At 39.9% G+C, this 13,530-nt stretch overlaps 1 protein-coding gene across 14 annotated transcripts in view; it reads right to left on the reverse strand.

Annotated features, from left to right (window-relative positions):
- The window catches only part of RBM47 (RNA binding motif protein 47), a 142,952-nt gene that overhangs the window by 88,172 nt on the left and 41,250 nt on the right, over positions 1–13,530 (reverse strand). For 8 of the 14 annotated variants that reach the window (XM_023532182.1, XM_023532180.1, XM_023532179.1 and 5 more), the window contains one exon: positions 418–509. The exons of the other annotated variants lie outside the window; for them this stretch is intronic. The gene's annotated coding sequence lies outside the window, so the exon portion shown is untranslated. Of the gene's footprint in view, positions 1–417; positions 510–13,530 lie in introns of those variants that run through there. 14 annotated transcript variants of the gene reach the window in all.

The raw sequence follows: 13,530 nt of genomic DNA on the forward strand, positions 1-13,530 counted from the left end.
AATGCTATATTTTTACCAACTCTAAGTCTTCATAAGATGCATTATAATTTCAGATATGTTTAAACTGTGTGTGCGGCGGGGAGGGAGATGCATTTTAGAGTTGACGAAATGCAATAAACACTATAGAAAAAACTTGGCATTAAAAAGAGTTTAAGCAAAGTCATTCAAATGTAGCTCTGTCATTTTTTGTTGATTGTGGGAGTTCTCTGGGGACATTCATGCTTATAAATATACAGAGCACTGTGGCCTAGTAAATTAAGCAAACTCCCAGAGGCAAAACAATACATGTTGGTTAAAAAAAAAAAAAAAAAGAAGGGATTAGCATTTGGATGACACTATGTAATGTTAACCTACTTTTCTCCACTCATGAATTATGTTTGCTTGAGCCATAGTGAAGATGGAGCCAGCTTGACTTACCAAACCTCCTCAGTGAGTCAAGGAATGACTGATCTCTGCTTCTGCTGGGTGACCTGATGCAAAGTGTCCTTCTAATGTCTCTGTTACACGAACTGTGAAATAGAAAAATTAACACTACTGAACCAGAGACTGCTAGTAAAGAGTATGACTGCTAAATGAAGGAGGAGGGGGTAAGAAGAAATATGGTGTTTTATTAATATCAAACACTTCTGTGTGTGTGTGTGTGTGGACTACAAGGAAAGCTACATAACCAGACAGTATAGGAAATTTCCACTGGCCCACATACGTGGAAAAAATAGGTCACATACTTTTGCCAACTCTGCAAGGCTATTCAGGTTCATATGGGCTAAAGGACATTCAGGGAAGAAAACCTTACTCTAACAAGGAGAGAAGAGGGAAGTGTATAAAGAGGAGGTGTTAACAGGGAAGGGAAGCCCACGGGCCCACAGACTTGCTTAGGTGCTCAAAAAGCTCTACTGCTTGCTAATGATTGGTCTCGGGGATTTTTTTCAATCTCTCTGAGCCTCCTTTTACTCATCTGATATGGCCTAATGTAACCCACCTGTTAAGGACGTTTGACAATAAGTACGACAGCAGGTATGAAGCTCCTGGGGACCCATATGAAAGAAAACACTCAATGAAAGGCAGCTATGATGATTAAATTCATTTAAATTGTGGTCTTTTAGGGTAAATCACCAAACACTCAAAATATTTAAAGCTTTGTGAGCTGTTAGTATTTTAAATGTTCCTTTACCTTTGGAGGCCCTTTACAGCTGGCATTTCTGCCCATATATAATTAATATTCCATCACTACTCAGCTCGTCTTTGAGTAAATACACTTGATTAGCTAGGCTCTGTACAGCAGATTTTTTAAATGCTACTATCCCACCAAGAATGAACAAAACCCCACAAGAGTCTCACTCCTGCCCCTTCCAAGAAAGGCCCTGAGTCCACACCTATCTCTGGTAAACAAAATACTGCATTCTTTTAACTCCTATGGTCCAACTCAACCATTTGTTCTAAAGTTCTTCTCAACTCAACGGCCTAATTAACTAAGATTGAGCTTTTAATTAACATACAGTGCTTGAAGGAACTTTGACCCACAGAAACTTGGCATTTGACTGGCTTCTCTGAGTCCAACCTGTGTCACGAGTGTCAGTTTCAAGGGTAATAAAGGACCTGGCTGTTTGCTTACAGCAAACGGAGGCGGCGCCACGTCATTATCCAGCTTTTACCACTAAACCCTGGGCAAAAAAAGTTTGCAGCCTGCATGTCAGTTTTCAGAGTTAACAGAATGAAAGAATATGTACTTCCGAAGTGAAAAGCACCTAAGTTCTTTCTACCTGGCATTCTAATTAAATATCAGTTGTTTAAGAAACATGAATATAGTCCCAAGATCAAAGTGATCAGAGTATAAATCAGATGTTTGAGCAGGTGCATGTTATGTCCGTCCAGATTCTGCCTTGGTGAGCAAACAGCTCTCTCTCATGGTTCCTGAGTTCCCCTTCATTAATGTATTATAAAACATGCTTAGACACAAGGTAAAGACAACAACAGTACTTGAGAATTCACGCTCCTGCCTGTAATGAGATTAATAGCGTCCCCCAAAATTCATATGTTGAAGCCCTGACCCCAAGTCAGATGTATTTAGAAATAGGGCCTTTAAAGAGGTAATTAATATTCCATGAGGTCACATGGGTGAACCCTAATCTGATTTGGCTGGTGTCCTCATAAGAGGAGATTCACACACAGACCAAGAGATAACCATGAGAGGACGCGATGAGAGGGTGGCCATCTGCAAGCTGAGGAGAGAGACCTCAGAAGAAACCAAATCCACTGACTTTGGACTTTGAACTTCCAGTCTCCAGAATTCTAGAACTGTGAGAAAGTAAATTTCTCTTGTTTTGGCCACCCAGTCTTTGATTATGGCAGCCCAAGCAAAACTAATATACTGCCCTACTCCCTGCATCTCTCAGCCTCACGTCCCAGGACCAGGCAGGCAACAAACGAGTGAGGCAGACAAAGAGCAAGATGATAGGAGTGGTGTGGACAGTGGTAAACAGAAGAGGGCATATTCTATGTACAGGGACTGAATTTAAAACTTAAAATACTATGAAGCTACACAAAATATGTCCATGGCTTGATTATGTCAGTAACCCTTCGGTTTGCAAGCCCTGGGCTAAACCACTGCAATTTGACATGTAAAAACAATTTACATTTTTAAAAAACTCACTATTCATACTTTCAGCAAATATTAATTAAACTTCTACTACGGGCCAGGCCCTATGCCAGGCACTGGGCACAGCAGTGGTGAACAAAGTAGGTGTCTTCTCTACCTTCATGGTACATAATGGTCGGATAGGCAGTCTAGGTATTAAGCTAGGCTAGAAAAAACAAGTTGAAAAGACAAAGCCACTGCTCTTCAGGAGTACAAAGGTGGAATAAGACCATTATAAAACAATGGGAAACCAGCTATAATACACAAGGGGCAATGGAAAGTGGAAAGAAGCTGATTCCAAGTCTGCGGAGGTTAATCAAGGAAGATGTGAGCCAAGTCCTGACGGGTGAGCAGCAGTCAGGGATGATGGATGAGGAGAGGGCATTTTCCAGATGGAAGGAATAGCCAGTTCCTGGGTGCAGGGACCTGAGAGGGCACAGCATTTTTGGAGAATGACAACTAGCTGGACTGAGGGTGGGCAGTGGAGAGCAACAGGGCGTGCAGCTGAACAAGCCAAGGAACCAGAAGCTCACTTTTTATTGCACAGTGAACCACTGGAGAATTTTAATCAGGAAGGTGACACTGCCAGAACCTCATGTTAGAAAGATCACTCTGACCACAACTCAGAAGGGGGTAAAGGCAGGGCGACCCATCAGAAGGTGAAGGCAGGAACCAGGGAAACAGATATAGGGGTTCTTGGTGGTCAAGGTCAGGGATGCAGAACTGGAATTGTCATGGCGTTCAACCATGGCCCTGGGTGACACTGACCAAGGACATTATGTGCGTAAAGAAAAGCATTAGTTTTTCCAGCTGTGTTCTTTGATCAATGAGAACATGCATTTCTTAAGAAGTTTTAATTGATCTTAACATTTCACATCAGGAAACTCATTCTTATTTGTCAAAGCCACATATGACTGTACACCAGTTTCCTTATTTGCAAATATAGATAATAATGGCACTTCCCTCATAGGGAGGATTTTTTGAGTTCATTAATATGACTAAGTATTTAAGTGCAATAAAAGTTAGCAATTATTAAAGTAGATATAAACTTTAAAGAACAAATGCATAATTAATGACCATGCAATTAACAATAGCCCTCCCCACACTGAATATGAGCCAGATTAAACCAACAACCACAACCAGAGTAAAAAGTTATATACAGTAATTATCTTAGAAAGAAGCTGTCTCTGATTTCCTTAATCTCTCCAGAGCTCTTACACAGCCTCTTAGAAAAGGCCCTAATATTTGTATATGATCATGATTTTAAATTTATAAAACACTTTGTCTCAGGTAAAAATGTGTCAAAGAGTAAAGATTCAGTGGAATGGGGGACCTGCAAGGGGAAACCGACTGCGAAGGAGCACAAGAGAACTTTCTAGAGAGATAGAAATTTGATTGGGGCAGTGGTTCCATGGCTGTATGTGTTCCAAATATCACTCAAAATGTGTGAATTTTATTATATGTAAATTATACTTCAATAAAGATTGAATAAAGGTAGAAGAGATGGAAGATAGGGGAAAGGGAAATTCACAGAAAAATGGATATTTATATTCCAAAGAGAAAGGGAAAAAAATAGATTTGCATGAAAGAACTTGCCTTAAAACTTTTAATTTCCAAAAACATTATCTCTTTGAGGGGACAAAGCTGGATGGGAATGTAAAAGAGCTTCCTTATGCAAGAAACATTTTGAAAACTTACCCTCATTATCCTATGTCTAAAGAACAGCACTTTTTACTCCTGGTTTCAGAGGACAAGCTGCCCTCTTGTGGCTTTAACATATATTTCCTGAGCACAAAAGTAGGCAGTTACTAAATTATTCAGGTAGCAAGCCCAGCCTGTCCACAGTTTTCAAGATAACTGAGAGTAGGTGTGCTGGCTGCTTCCAAAAAAAGAGAGCTCATGGGCCATTATGGGCTTGCATCATAGTCAAGCTTTATAAATAGCTAAGAAAATAGGGTTGTCATAAAAAACAAATTCAAAAGATGTTCTATCTGAATTCAGAGTTTGCTTTATTTTAACTTACTCTAGTACATACATTCACTTTTGCAACAAAGAATTTGTGTATTACAAGCAAGCATATGTCTCAAACAAGGTGAGTACAAGAAACAACTGAAAGTTTCGATTACGAAATCTGTGAATATCATTTAGTACTCCCAAGATAACTTTGCACTAAGAAAGAAAACAACAACAAGCAAATACTACCCAAAACACTGGGTTTCATTAACATTGGCATGCAGGGAATCTAGGTGTCTTATGAAACATTAAGCATTTGTTTAAAAAAAAGAAAGAAGGGAGGGATGGAGGGACGGAAGAGGGAAGTAGACAAGAAAGAAAGGAAGAAAGGAAAGGAGGGAGGATCAAATAGCATATCTTTCAAAAGTTGCACTAAAAAAGAAGATAAAAGATGGCACAAGCATTAACTCAAAAATGGCAACACTTTCTCTTTAGAAAGCAATTTGTCTTCATAGGAGACCTTTTGTAAAAGAAATATATATAGACAAGATAAGTATATATAGAAAATAACATATATTTTACATCTCAACAGTTGAGATGTTAAAATTTCATTTGGTCCATAACCAATAGTATGAGGCTGGACTAAATTAATTTATACAAGGCTACACCCATTCCTGATAAATAACTACTGAATCCATATTCTAGTGGAGTTATCTTTCTTTTTTAATCAAATCATGTCACTTCCCTTCAAACTCTCTAAAATCTTTCTCCTCAAACTTGGAATAAAATCCAAAATCCTTCCAGGAGCCTGCATATTTCTCTCTATTTCACTCCCTTCCCTTCTCCCACATCCTCACTCCCTCTGGGCAGCCTCCTGCTATTCCAACATGCCAGCTCTTTCTCACCTCCTTGCCTTAGCACTCACAGTCTACCTGGGATTTCCTTTCCCAGCTTTCTTCATCTGGCTCTCTCCCTGACTGGATTCAGGTCTCCACTCTAATGTTACCTCCTCCAAGAAGTCTTCCTTGACTACTCTTTGAAAACATCCAATAACAAACCTGGCACTCTCTCTCCTCTTTCCTGCCTCTATTTTTCTTCTTTGCACTTATTGTTATCTGAAATTACATTACGTATTCATTTTTATCACTTTTTATTATCTCTCTGCCCTACTGGAATGTGAGCTCCATCAGAAAAGGGGCTTTCTCTTCTAAAACAGGGCCTGACACTAGTCAGTACTCATTATTGGAGAAATGAAATAACCTTGTTTGAGGAGATAATAAATCCTAATAAAATATGTTCTAACACTGTATCAGTATCAAAAGTCCTTCCTCAGGTCTATCTCAAGTTTCTCCTAGTGCAACAAAAGGCCATATTCTTTAATTGAATCCTGGAGTGATGGCCAGTGGTTGGTCGATATGTTCTGTCAAGTAAAGTAATTATTTAGGATCACAGATTTTTAAAGGTAAAATGGGGGCTTAGTTATAACCTACTCCAGCCCTTTTGTTTTGAAGTACACAGGCTCAGAGGATGTTGGTTGTTTTCTCCAGGTTCATGTAGAAAAAGCGAACGATAGTAAACCCCAGACCACTTAAAGGGTGCATAGTGCTAGACTTACCTCTATAATCCCAGGACCCAGCACGGTGCCTGGCACAAAGAATGAGCTCAGTAGAAATGCACCCAATAACAACTGCCCTCAATCCTGTTCTAAGTGCTCATACAACTGAACTGTACTTCCTCTCATTACTGTCCCAACTATAACTTCCTATCTGAGAATCATTTCCAGTTACTTGCGTCATGAGTCATTATTTCCTGTCCTCTCTCCTTTAAATATGCAGTTTGACAACATATGAGGCATATCAGTATACGTGGGGACTGGTTCGATTCTAACCTAATTCAAATAGCCCAGCATGGAAATACCAAGGAAAAAGTGGAATATGCAAAGCTAAAAAAAAAAAAAAGACAAAAAACTGGCAGTGTGCTTGGCCACGGGTGCCATGACGGTAATGCAAGGCAGGAACTCTGTCTGGTTCATATTTGTTTTCTTGCAGTACCTAGCAGTATGCCTGGCACATAGTCAAGGCCCGTTTGTTGGGAGGAATAAGAAAACGACACTGCAGATGCAGTTTATACTCAGCCTACACTGCTTTGATAACGAGTAAATTTACTTTATAATAACAGCTCACACTTGCATGGTGCCTTCCCTTCTCAGCACTTTACATACATCTCATTGAACTTTCCCAAGACGTACACCTCACCTGTAAGGGAGATACTACAACTCTGAAAACCAAGTCGTTTTTAGAAGTCAGCAGCCGAATCTAGACTCTAGTCTCTAACAAGACTCTCTGCAGACTTCCTTGCCTCCAGTATGTCTGCGTACCCATATGCTTTGCTGAAGAAATAGTGATGTGTTTGATTAGGCGACATTGCCCTAGATCCAGCTAGTGGTATTAAGCAATATAGAGTGCGTGCAACATATTATCTTTCTAAAATCTGCAATATTCTGGATTCCAAAGCACATCTGAGCCAACGGGTTTCAGTTGAGGATGTCTCAGAATTACCTTAACGCAGAGAAGTAACCTAACCACAATCACACACATAGGCAGTGGCAAAGCTGGGATTCCAATCCAGACAGTCTACTTCTGTAGGCGTGCTTGTGGGCACATTATCCTGCCTCTCTAATCGATGATGTCGGTTTGACCTGAAAAACAATTATTGCTTCAACTATTTTTGTGATGTGGCTCCAGGAAATAAGATTCAGCAAGGTGAATGGCTGAGGCAAACTTGTGTTGTCACCCATGAAGACTGATTTGGACTATCGATGACCTCAACTAAAAATGAGGGCTCAGAGATAGTAACCAGAGCATAAAAGACTTCCTAAGAACTCATGACCACATTCAGGAAGAAGGCATTACAAAGTTTTTGATCAAAACATTCACCTCCCTGAATGCCTCCCCAAGAGCTTCTGGAAAAAGCTGAGGTAAACCTGCTAGGGGTATGGCATAATCTTTCCACATTATTTATACTTCCCACATTCTTTTATATACTCTATGAAGTGGAAAGAGAGAATTGTGGGGGCAGTGTGAGCAGGAGACTATGTAGGCAGAAAGGATATGTGTGTTTATGTATGCAGGGAAACACGCTCTTTATAAACTGACTTCCCTAATGCCCACAATGCAGAACCATGATAAACTGTTTCCACTTTTGTTTCTACACTCTGAGCTAATTATTTGTGGAAATAAAAGATACTATTTCATCAGGGCCATCAGCGTTTTTACTTTATCAAGTACTTGGGGTGAACTCCAGTTCTTTAGGTCTCAGCTCAAATGCCACTCCCTCTGGGAAACCTTCCCGACACCCCAAATTAAATTGTTTCCACCCTTTCATTCTCTCTCACATCTTGGTGTAAGCCTTCTCTCGGAACACTCATCATGATCTGTAATTAAATATTTGTGAGTTCATTTGTACCCTGTCAAGCTGTCCCCACCAGACTGTTAGTTACCTCCATGAAGCCAGGACCCTTGTCTGTTTGCTTACCTCTGTGTGCCCAGCATGTATATATACCTGACACATCCTAGACGCTCCATAAATATTTGTTGAATGAATGAATGAATGAGTCTTGATTTCACAACAGAAAACCAGGCATTGGCAGCACTTCACCAGCAAACACACACAAGGTCTTTGCCCACTCCTGAATTGTGAAAGCTTTATTGCCTGGGTAAGTTTTGGGTGGTTACTTCACTTCATTTTTCTTAGTATTTAACTTTTAACCTGTTTAGATCTTGTCTTCCCGACTAGATTAAAAGTGTAAGTCATACTGCCTTGAATTCCGCAAAACCCCCTTGCCAGTATGTGGCATACTCTTTTTATGGTCTAGTGCTTAAAACAGGTATTACATGTAGGGAAACTGAAGCTCTAAAGTTCAGAATAGTGTCAAATGAGAAAAATCTGAACTGAACATTGGAGATTTTATCCAAAAAAATTCTTAAGTGAGTCAAGTGTCCAGGAAGACAGACTAAGTGTTATTTAAATACGAAATACAGGTTCTAACTTTGTTTATGTGAGTGACCAACACAAGGGCAGAGAAAATCTTAATTTAGTTAAGCTTCATGAAATATTCCTTTTGCCATCCTTCAGGTTCCACCAAATCAGAAAAACTCTTGGTGGCGCAAAAGCAGAATTTTTGTTGTTTTGCTAAGTCAGGCTCTTTATTATGGGGTAGAAACAACACTTGTTCCTGATTTCTCAATTCCTCATTCCTGCTGGCAGCACAAAATATGCCCTGGCCCAGACTCTCAAGCCCAAGAAACCACAAATGAAATAGATAACTCAGTGTTTTTTCAAATCTATATATTTCAAGCAGTTTTTAATGTTCACTCTTTGTTTCTTTTTTATCTTTTTCTTTCTTTCTTTTTTTTTTTTTTTTGGTCAAATTACTTGAGATAGCTGTTAATGGATTAAGATCTGTGAATCATTCACTCATACTCATAGCCAGGCACTCACTTTCGGGCATTACTCTGTTCTCATTTTCTATACCAATCCTCATAGAAGCACAATAGTTAAAAACCAGACCAGTCAGTTGAAACTCTGTTGTCAAAACACAGTCAAACCACTCAGAATTTTCACAATCTCAGGAATTTCCTAACATGGCCAAGGTCACTGACAGTTAAAGAAGGTTTCACCAACCTGCAGAATCTGAATCCACTCCATGAAAGGTGCAAAAAAACCCTAAAATGCTTTAAGCGCTCACTAAGGTCAGCCTTTAAAATACAGGGCATGGAAATTCAGAGTTGTGCTCATCTCCAAGTTCCCAAGTCACAGGTGTTTTAGAGGAGTTAGCTTTCACATGGCCTGCCACTTTCTTCCCACCCTCATATGACCAATAGAGCTCAAAGCATTCTTGCTACGTTAAGTTTTTAAAAAATCTAACCACAGCTCACAATATAACCAATTCCTTGGGTGGAATGACAGATGTCTTGGCTCTCCCTGCTTCTCCCAGTGCCGCCCTTACGTCACTTGCAAGCCTGAGCAGCCAGGAGGTGGTGGCCTTACCTGCTCCTTCCCGACTTCCTCAAGTGTCTCAAGTTTTAATACATTCTGTACAGTGTATTATTTATGTCCTCTTTGACTATTAACCTCTCTAACAAATCAAAAGTTGATGCTCTTATCTTTTCTTTCATTATTTGCCATGTTTTTCACACTGGCTATGTGACAGACACTGCATTAAAACAGATTATGTGTCTGGTTTTAATACTCCCAACAAACAAGTAAGTGGGAACTGTTAAGCCCGCTTTCCATGAAGGAAACTGAGGCTTGGTGAGATTGTCTTATTAAAAAAAAAAAAAAAAAAAAGGCTTCTAAGAGGCTGAGACTTAAACCTTGACCTTTCTGGCATTACAACATTGTCTCAGAATAGGATATCCTTCCACTAGGAGATCAGAAATCTCTTGCCATTCATCCATTCATTCATTCATCCAGTCGTTAACACATATTAGAGGTCCACAATGCATGGTCCACTCAATAACTTGAAACCTGTTTCTTCTGCTTTATATGATACACCAAATTTTACATTTTATCATCTCTCAAATAACCTATGTATATCTTTGCTCATTTTAAAAGCTAATATGAAATCAATTTCACATTTTACAATCTGTAATCAGATGACAATCCAGGGAATAAGTTCCCTGAGAGATCATCTTCAAAATCCACTAGATTTAAAGATATGCTAAGTCAATAGAAAGAGACCACTTGGCCTGTTTCCCTCTAAAACGGTAAAATTGATGTGATTAAAGAAAAAAAGAAGGGGAGTGGTCCTCTTTTGGAAGTCTAGGAAAAGCTGGAAGGGTAAAAGTCAGTAGTGCCCTCTGAGGCACAGATGGGGAGAGAACATTTTAAAGTCACTGGACTTCAGAAGAAAGACAAGATCAGCCTACTATGAAATAGACTAGGGGTATACCAGGCCAGAAAGGTGAGTATTATTAAATTTCGGAGACGACTTCTCCCAGTTCTAATTCTATGCTCACCCGGTGGCTTTCTGAATATGAACTGTTGAGAGAATGTGCTCTTTTCCCAAAAGTAACCCTATTGTCAATAGTCAACAAATATCCATGGAGGACCTGCTCCAAGTCATCATTGTGCTGGATATTCACCCAGATCTACCTGTCCCTGGGACCTACAGTAGAAACACTTATCCCCACAGGGCCCCTCACAGAGCCCCTCTCTTGAAAGGCTGGGCACCACCGTGCTGCAGCAGTACTTCTTAAGCTTGCCCAATCACCTGAAGAGCTTGTTAAAAATCAGATTCCTGGGCCTTGCCTTGGACTTTCGGCTTCAGCACCACCAAAAGCAGCGTCTGGAAATCTCATTTTAAAAGTGTCCCAGTAATTCTACTCATCTGACGAGTTTGTCAACCACAATAGGCAATTAACTTAACCTATTGTGGGTGTGGGCCCAGGAAGAGGCAATATATTCAGTTCAATATGATATACTGAGGATTCAGAGTTTTGAAAAACTATTTTGAGAAATAATTGTACAATAGCTTTTTTTATCAAACTAAATCCTCATTCCTTTGCCTCAAATCCTACTAAGTCCCTAAAACTTAGCTCCTGTCCCACTGAAATCCCACATGACATAATCTTCAGAAGATCAGTGAATGCTAGGAGGTCAAGCTAATGTTAATATTCTCAGTGCTAACAAACCCCTTAGCTCAATACTTTAAGCAAATGAGCACATAATATTTTTTCAACAGCCTGGCCTGGCCCTTTCTAGGCCAAAGCCTACAGAAGTTTTCAGGTGCACAATACATTGTTCCTTACAGTGGACAACATACACACATAATTTGCCCACAAAATGCTTATTTATGACTATTCTCTGGAAACTAAAACTTATTTCACTGATAATATATTTTTTCATGATGTGTAGTAATGGTTCAATATATCAGGCTGCTCAGAAGGAATATTATTCTTAGAAGAGACAACATCAATGAAGAATTTGCTCCAAGACACAAGGTCATATTTGGTGGGTGTGAAACTCTAAATGCCATATCTCAAAAAGAGGCAAGTCCAATGATAAGGTAGCATAAACAGGCAGTTTAAAATTATCCAAAGTGAATGGATCCATGTGTTGTTTTAGATTGGCATTCTTTGGCCCTTGCTAAAATAAGAAGTATAGTTTTAGTGTAGTTACTGCCCTCACCACTATTCACCATTCATCACTATTCACCATTCAACTATGCTGACTCCAAATAAATTTTTTGCTTCATAAACAGCATTTAAACAATGAACACTTTGATGCCCTGTGGTGCCTTTTTTTTTCTTTTTTTTCTTTCTTTTTTTTTTTTAATGACTGTAAAAGCTATAAAATGCTCTCCAAATTTTTTAGCTGTGTTGTAATTATCCTGCAGGGTCCCCAGAGGCCAAATTCTTAAAACAGTAAAATACCTTAGAGATCTACTAGTTGATGTAGATAAGAAAATGGATTCAGACAGGTGACTTGCCCAAGGTCATAAGCCAGTGTTCACCTCAGCCCATACCTGAAGCCTTTCCCATTGCATTTATGATGGTACTCAGAGAGGGTAGTGTCCAGGAGGCAGAACATAGTGGACTCTCTCACATGCTAACCTTCTACTCAGTCCATTCTTTGGGCTTGCCTAATCCACAGAGGTAATAAACACGTCTCCCAGTGTGTTTGTGTAACCAAGGTTACTTCTTGAAATTAAAACAAAAGAATAACAGAACTTTTGTGGCATATCTAAGTACAACCTTCAGGAGGGCACATTTATAAGTGTTAACTGCCCGATGTACTTGAAAGTTATGAAAAATACAAGGTACAAAGGTCGCTCCCTTCTATGGAGCACAAAGAGTTCACAGTTCTCACACTGTGGTTAGATCTGGCCATTTGACTTTGCTCTAGCCAATGGAAGGAATGGTAATGGTGTGGGCCATGATGATAGGAGATGGGCCTGGCCCTAAAATTCTACCATGCACTCTCCTCTAGCTCTTTCTTCCTCTGGCTGACTGGGAGAGTGATGCCCAGGCAACTCTGGATACCACATACTGGAAAAGGCAAAGCCACTCTCAGTCTGGATCTCCAAATGAATTCGTGGAGGTAAGCCACCCACCCCACCAAACTGCACACACATCAGGATGGCAAGAAATATATTTCTATCGGGGTCTCTATGTTACTGCTACTTAGCCTATTCTAACAAAAACACAAGAAATCTCTGAAGAATGGGAAAAGTGTGGTTTTAAAGTAAGAGAAATAAACAGCACAGGTAATACATCTGTTGTTTATCATCAACCACAAAACAACAGGAAGGAATCAACAGGATTTGGGGAAGAGTAAAACAGAAACTTAGTTTCCTTCTAGATTATAAGAAAAATCCCTATCTCATTTTCAGAACAGTTCGTTTGTAAGTTGCTTTCTGAAACATAGAAAGGCTTTTCCAAAGAAAGAATGCTAGAAATGATGTTCAAAAGATTAAAAAAAAAAAACTTTTGCCCAAGTGCAACAGAAATGATTCTAAAAGTAACACCAGTCTTGTTACTCTGAGGCCTGAGGATCCTTGGGGAGAAGGGGGTACAAAAAGGGGCAGAGGAGCCCCTAAGCAAGGGCCCCAGGGGCTGAAGGCCCAGGAGGAGGGCCCTGGCAGAGGTGGCTTGGGTAGGTTGGCGGTGGGAATGGGCAAGGGCTGAGAAAACATTTCCTCCAGCAACCTCAATCTTAGTGAGAACACAAAATCCATTTTTCCACAGATGCTGAATTCATTGCCTCCCTTCCTGTACTTTATCAAGGGAGGCAATGAATTCAGCTAAGCTTCTACAGTGTTCCTGATTTGATCCCAAATGGCAGTTTCATTAATGAGCTGTAAAGTTATTTTCTCATTCATCCTGAGCTGCCCCAGTGATGTTAAGCAGTACTCAGCATGATACTTGATACTACATGGC

This window comes from Pteropus vampyrus, unplaced genomic scaffold (genome assembly GCF_000151845.1).
Source record: "Pteropus vampyrus isolate Shadow unplaced genomic scaffold, Pvam_2.0 Scaffold79, whole genome shotgun sequence".
Taxonomy (NCBI): domain Eukaryota; kingdom Metazoa; phylum Chordata; class Mammalia; order Chiroptera; family Pteropodidae; genus Pteropus; species Pteropus vampyrus.